Genomic DNA, 6,898 nt, shown 5'->3' with positions numbered 1-6,898 from the left:
TTACTCACCCCTTCAGTGTTATTGCCATCTCAGAAACATGGTTTGATATAGAGAGAGGTATAAATTTTTGTTTGGATGGATATGAGCTAATATATAATAATAGAATTAATAAAAAATCTGGTGGAGTTGCTTTATATATTCACAAATCACTCAAATTTAATATTGTTCCTAACATGACCACTGTAATTGATGGGATAATGGAATGTCTAACAGTTGAAATCCTTTTTGAACAAATGAGTAATGTTATTGTGAGTTGTGTTTATCGGAAACATGGGTCAAATGTAGAAATGTTTAATACATGTATGGAAAATTTGTTTTCTACTTTCTACTCAAAAGCCATCATTTATTTGTGGTGACTTTAACATTGATCTACTGAATCCGGACAAGCTTAAATCATTTTACGACTTTGCTGATACTATGTACAGTTTATCCCTGTATCCAATGATAACTCGACCAAGCTACAATTATTGACAACATCTTTACTAATGTCTTGGGTAATCTCACTATCAGTGGACTGCTTATATCTGATATCTCCGACCATCTACCTATTTTTGCTTTATTTGACTGTGATCTTAAAAAGATAGGAAATTCCACAAAAATGCTTTACAACGAAAAAAAAAACTGATGAATCAATTAATGCTCTGAATATTAGTCTGTCTCTCCAAGATTGGAGTCTTGTGTATAATGAAGTGGACGTTGATAAATCATACAATATATTTTTAGACATATTCATGTCATTGTATGACAAACACTGCCCTGTAAAAGAACACCCTATGAAGAGCAAGCGCAATAAGAGCCCATGGCTCACAAAAGGAATAATTAATGCATGCAAGAAAAAAAATAATCTTTACAAGCTGTTCATCAAGTCAAAAACTGTAGAAGCAGAATTAAGGTATAAAAGATATAAAAATAAACTAACTGATATTATAAGAACTAGTAAAAAGTTATACTATAGAAAAATGTTATATGAAAACAAAAACAATATTAAAAAAACTTGGGACACATTAAATAGCTTGATTAAAAATGGATGCTCAAAATCAATGTATCCAGAATATTTTATTGATAAAAACAATGAACATCATAATATAAAAGAGATAGTGAATAGTTTTAACAATTATTTTGTGAATATTGGTCCACAGTTAGCTGCTGAAATTCCAAATCGTGTAGCAGACACAAACATAAACTGCAATCAATCATCACTTTTCCTCTCAGCTATAACTGAGCAAGAAGTGGTAGATGTTGTTCTCAAATTCAAAAGTAAGTCATCCAATGACTGTCATGACATCGATATGACACTGGTCAAAAAAGTTATTTGTATATTGCTAAACCACTAACTTACATCTGCAATCTCTCATTCCAGTCTGGCTGCTTTCCTGATAAATGAAAGTAGCAAAGGTATTACCTTGTTCAAAAATGGTAACAAACATTACTTTACAAACTACAGGCCTATCTCCTCTCTTGCCTCAATTTTCAAAAATTTTAGAAAAACTCTTTAACTCCCGTCTTGAAGGTTTTCTTGATAAATATCACATAATAAATGAAGGACAATATGGTTTTCGTAAACAACGAACTACCTCAATGGCAATACTTGATGCAATTGAAGGAATTACTACGAACCTAAATGAAAAACAATTTGTAGCCGGTGTCTTTATTGATCTCAAAAAAGCATTTGATACAATTAATCACTCAATTTTGCTCGATAAACTTGATCATTACGGAATCTGTGGTATTTTCTGGTGACTGGTTAAAAAGTTATTTAACAAATAGAAGGCAGTATGTGAAAAAATGGGCAGTATACATCTGAACAACTTGATATTGCTTGTGGCATACCTCAGGGGTCTGTTTTGGGGCCAACATTGTTTAATATTTATATAAATGATATTTTTGCTGTGTCTCGCTCCTTGAAACTCATTCTCTTCGCAGATGATACAACAATATTCTGTAGCAGTAAAAACTACGATGATCTTGTAAATACACTAAATGATGAAATGAATAAAGTAAAAAATTGGTTGGATGTTAATAAACTATCTTTAAATTTAAACAAAACCAAAATAATGATGTTTGGCAGTTCTAACAGTCATCTTAAATTAGATCTAATCATTGATGGTGTCCAAATCGATACTGTAAATGAGAATGTGTTCCTGGGAGTTATGATTGACAGCAATATATCATGGAAAGCTCACATCAGACACATAAAAACAAAGATTTCTAAAAGTATTTCAATTATAAATAAAGTGAAGTTCTACCTTGATGAGAATGCTCTCCGCTGTTTGTACAACACGATGGTACTCCCATACTTTATGTATTGTGTTGAAATATGGGGAAACACTTATCAGTGCACAATTGATCCACTAGTTAAATTACAGAAATGAGCTGTGAGGATCATTCATAAGGTGGGATTTCGGGAACACACTCATAATCTGTTTATCAACTCGAGGTTGCTTAAATTTACCGATCTAGTTAATTATAGTACCGTGATAGTTCTTTATAAAGCATTTAATAAATTGTTGCCAACTAACTTACAACAACTGTTTATTCAAAGAGTAAATTATCACAATTTAAGAGGTTATGGAAAATTTAATCAGCCTTGTGTCAAAAATAATCGTAAACGTTTTTGTGTGTCTGTATGTGGAGTCAAACTTTGGAACAATTTGAAAACCCAGCACAAGCAATGCCAAAATATTCACAGATTCAAATTACTGTATAAAAACATGGTCTGGTCACAGTATAAATTAAGTGGTTCTTAAATTTCTATCAGTATTTTGTTGCATTTGTGTTATTGTGTGCTGTTTCCTTACTTTTGTTGGTACTGTTGTTCATTATTATTGCTGTATTCTGTCCATTCACACCTGGACAGTTCTACTTTACCATTATTGGTATTTCATTTTTTATCATTGTTGGTATGTAACCGTTGCTGTAATGTATTTGTTGCCCATGGTAACAACAATATTCTAATACGTCTGTCACACATTTGCCAAATATTTATCTGTATTTTTCTGTTGTTTTTGGGTCTGTAATATCATAGAAATTAACAGGAAGTGACTTTGATATTATGTCTATAATTTATGTAATGGGGGTGGGATTAAATAAGTTCGCTTCTTCCCACTCCCTTTCAGGCACTCCATTTGGGATATGTAAGCACATGTATTACCTGTCCTGTTACGGTCGTGTAAGTGATACCTGCGTTGAAATCATGTTGTGTGTGCATCCTTGCCTGAAATAAACTATTAACTAACTAACTAACACCGTCACAGAACACAGGCAGAAATAAAAAACAAGCAGGTGTGAGTGTTTGTGATGTAAGCATCTCACTCAAGCAAGGTTGATGAACTCTGCTCTGAAGATTGGTCTTGATGAAGATTAAGAGCATAGATTATTCCCATGAGCAAGGCACAGGATCTGGCGACATCAATCCCCTGCAGGATCTTGTTTCCCTCAAAGACGATGGTTGCATGTCCATTACCAATGATGGCAATCTTCATCACATGCATGGAGAGGTCTTCGTCCAGCTCCTCCACATCCTTGCAGAAGCAATAAGGTGTTAGAATCAGGTTGTAACTTATTCCTTTTTTGTTTTTTAATGTTTCACCCTCTGTTTAAATCTTTTAATCTTTTAGGTTTAGTGATGCCCAGGTGAAGGCGAGCTCATAATCCGGATGGATGGAGAATGAGCAACTGTTGCCCTGCATCGCTGATTTCTCTAACATTTTCACTGTTTCCAGGTCATTCCTTTCAAAGGATGACCTCTATATCTGATAGTGAACACCCACCAGGACCCGCTACACAAGCAACTCAACCAAGATTCAAAACAAGTGTCATCAAGTACTTACGCAGTACTGTTTGAAAAGGTCCTCTTCCTTCTCTCCAAGATCGATTATAAGGCAGCGAATGGCAATTTCTCTCCACTTTTCAACCATGTTGTCCTGGTTCATAGAATAGATAAAAAAAACAAAATAAGATGCAAGCCCCACCCAAAATCACGACAATATGAAACAGGGAGCAGACACATATCTAAAATAAAGGTCTATTTGTAACAAAGTTGATTATACCTCAAGGAGCATGTCCTTAATGTGTCTTTTATTCATGCCTGCAGCTCCTCCTCTTGATTGGGTCAAGGCCATCAATTTTGGGGTGCACTGGTCCAGCTTGGCCAGAAAGGTCGATTCACAGCTGATTGTTGTTATCTTCTTGAACTCTTCACATATCTACAGGGCACACCAGGATGAGAACCAAACATGAATCATTGAATCAATCAGCAGTGGAAAAATAATGGTTTAAAAAAACAGTTATACACTTCTTTACACTCACTTCAGAAGAATGACCAAATCCACAACACCTGGATACCAGGTGAAGATAAAGCCAGTTTTTTTGGTCCTCGCAAGGCCCACAGGAAGGTGGCTGAAGACCTAAGTAGGGAAATAAAGGATAAGTACATTAAGTAAAAGCACAGTTTTAAACATGCATATAAGAAACCTTACAAAACATTTAAATGAACTTAATTACTTAATTACTATTCTTTCTAATACAATGCAAAATGCCAGTTTTCTTATAGCCTGTGTACTTACCACTTGAAATCAAACATAAATGTACAGTCCTCTTTTTTAATTAATTCTCACATTAGCTGTTTTAACGTCAATATTAATTTATTTACATGTACAAATGATATATGATTCTTTGCAACCGACTGATTGCAATAGTAACCTGTTTGCTGCAGAGTGCGGGGCGGAGCAGAATGCGGAAAATGTGGAATGAGGGGGTGAAGGTTCTGCGTGCGCGAAAAAAAAACCAAAACAAAACAAAAAACTCGTGGTCGCCCGTTCAAAAACGGCGCACAGCTCCGGACACGCTGTCTGGACAGTGGACAGGACACGCACTGCATGCAGTAAGCCCAGCGTGCAGGGACATGATGCACGGAATCTGAAATGACAGAACGCATGCGCGCGGCTCTATGCTGTCAAGCTAAGGCTTTAGAAACTCTGAACGAGAGGAAATGGGGGTACTGGCATGTTTACCCCAATGACGTATAGAATTACTAGACCGCTCGCTGCTCGGCGTAATTCTATACGTCATTGGTTTACCCGGTTAATGAAATGCGGAAATGAACGGGCTAACGTTGAAGTGTGCGCTGCCTGCTGTTAATGACGGCGCTGCTCCAATATGGCGAAACGGCGCAAAGACCTTACCGTCCAATACGGGACAATTCAGTTTTTTAATGGGTGATTAATAACCCTAGTAAGACTATGATTTAGATTTTGTTAATCACCTACTGAAAGTAAACCATTACTCCTGCTCAATCAATGACTGGCATCAGCTAGCTAACTCTGCCTCGGCACACAGACTGCACTACCAACACTGCTCAGATTTCAAAGTCACCACTTCTAGATTTCAGTATTCGGTTTCATCAACTCAATCCTGAGCAAATGAAAATTGGCATAATTAAGCATAAAATGACTTACCATTCACTGCAGCGCTTCAATGAGCTTCGGCTGGGCCCACCATGTGCTCACTCTCTGGCCGTGAACGTTTCCGCTACACGCAGAGGGAAACTGCGCCGTTGACACGTCATCAAAATATATTTTACATTAGCAGAATTTAAAATCTAATCGTTTCATGACTGACTGAAAATTTTACACTCTGACAAGTCAACAATAGTATATTGAATCAAAAGGCATGATTTGTGTGTCATCCAAGCTCAATAAAATAACGTTTGCAAGTAAATAGTCTAACAGCAACTCAGAACTTGATTTTTGATTTCACAACAACATGTTTATTTGAGTAATGAGTAAAGGTCACCTGAATTAGTTTTTAGAGTGCACCTCTCTTCTCTAAATTTCCTCCAATTAGACCAGCCAATTGGCTACAGAGGGCTAGCGGTGTATTATGAGCATCGACACTTATTATTGGTCTAGTTTGTCATTGTCAATTAGTGAAGGGCCAACAGGTGCAGTGGGGCCCTGACACAGTCTATGTCTGGGCAAGACGGGGCCTGCCTCAAATAAAAGTTGTGCCCCCTCAAACTAAATCCCCCAAAATATATTAGCACGACTCCGACGCTACATGCCCCCCCACCCCCGCTGAATGCACATTTGCCCCCCCCCCCCCCCCCCCCCCCCCCCCCCCACACACACACACACACACACACACACACACACTTGACATGGCCCCCCTGAGACTGATAGCGCTTTCGTTCTCAACACAAACCAGGGTGGGCGGGGCCTCATGACATGGGCCGGTGTTTTATAGAGCTCCCTGACATGATATAAGCATGTAAGACACATTTGAGAAGATATTCACCTCAGTCCATGTTCAAGGATTTGCTCTGTCTTTCTTCATTATCTGTCTTCACTGCACCAAAGTGTGGCTGTTGAGTTTCCTCTAGTATGGTGAGTTTAAAATTCTTTATGATTTATGAAATCATACTTAATTTGTGATGATTAAAGACTTAATGTATCCATCCAGGTTGCGGTGACCACTTCACATGTGAGAGCCTGCAGGAGTTGTTCAACCGCTTTCCATTTTCAAGGATGTGCTCCCTTACTGCCTCCACTTCACCGCTTTTTGGAGAAGTCTCTGATTTGTTGAGTATGTCATGCGTCTATGAATTCATACTTGATTTGTGATGATGACTTAATAATGTTTCCATGTCTCTTTTTGGTTGACCACGACAGCCTAAGGACTTGTTTCCCCTTTTGATCACCTGCTTTGCTGCCTCCTCCATTATTCCTGATCTTATTGTGGTTAGAGGAAAGCAATACATGTTTAAATGTTTAAAGGTTTATGAGATGAAACATACTGTGTGTGATAAAATGACAATTGGTAATTCATTAGTGCCTCTTTATATTCTCTGTGTAACAGGTCTCTATTGAAAATAATCTGATAATAATTTGGGCGGTCAAAT

The sequence above is a fragment of the Salarias fasciatus genome, chromosome 14 (assembly GCF_902148845.1).
Source record: "Salarias fasciatus chromosome 14, fSalaFa1.1, whole genome shotgun sequence".
NCBI classification, from domain to species: Eukaryota; Metazoa; Chordata; class Actinopteri; order Blenniiformes; family Blenniidae; genus Salarias; species Salarias fasciatus.
The sequence above is the reverse complement of the archived record's forward strand: the minus strand, read 5'-3'. Positions refer to the sequence as shown.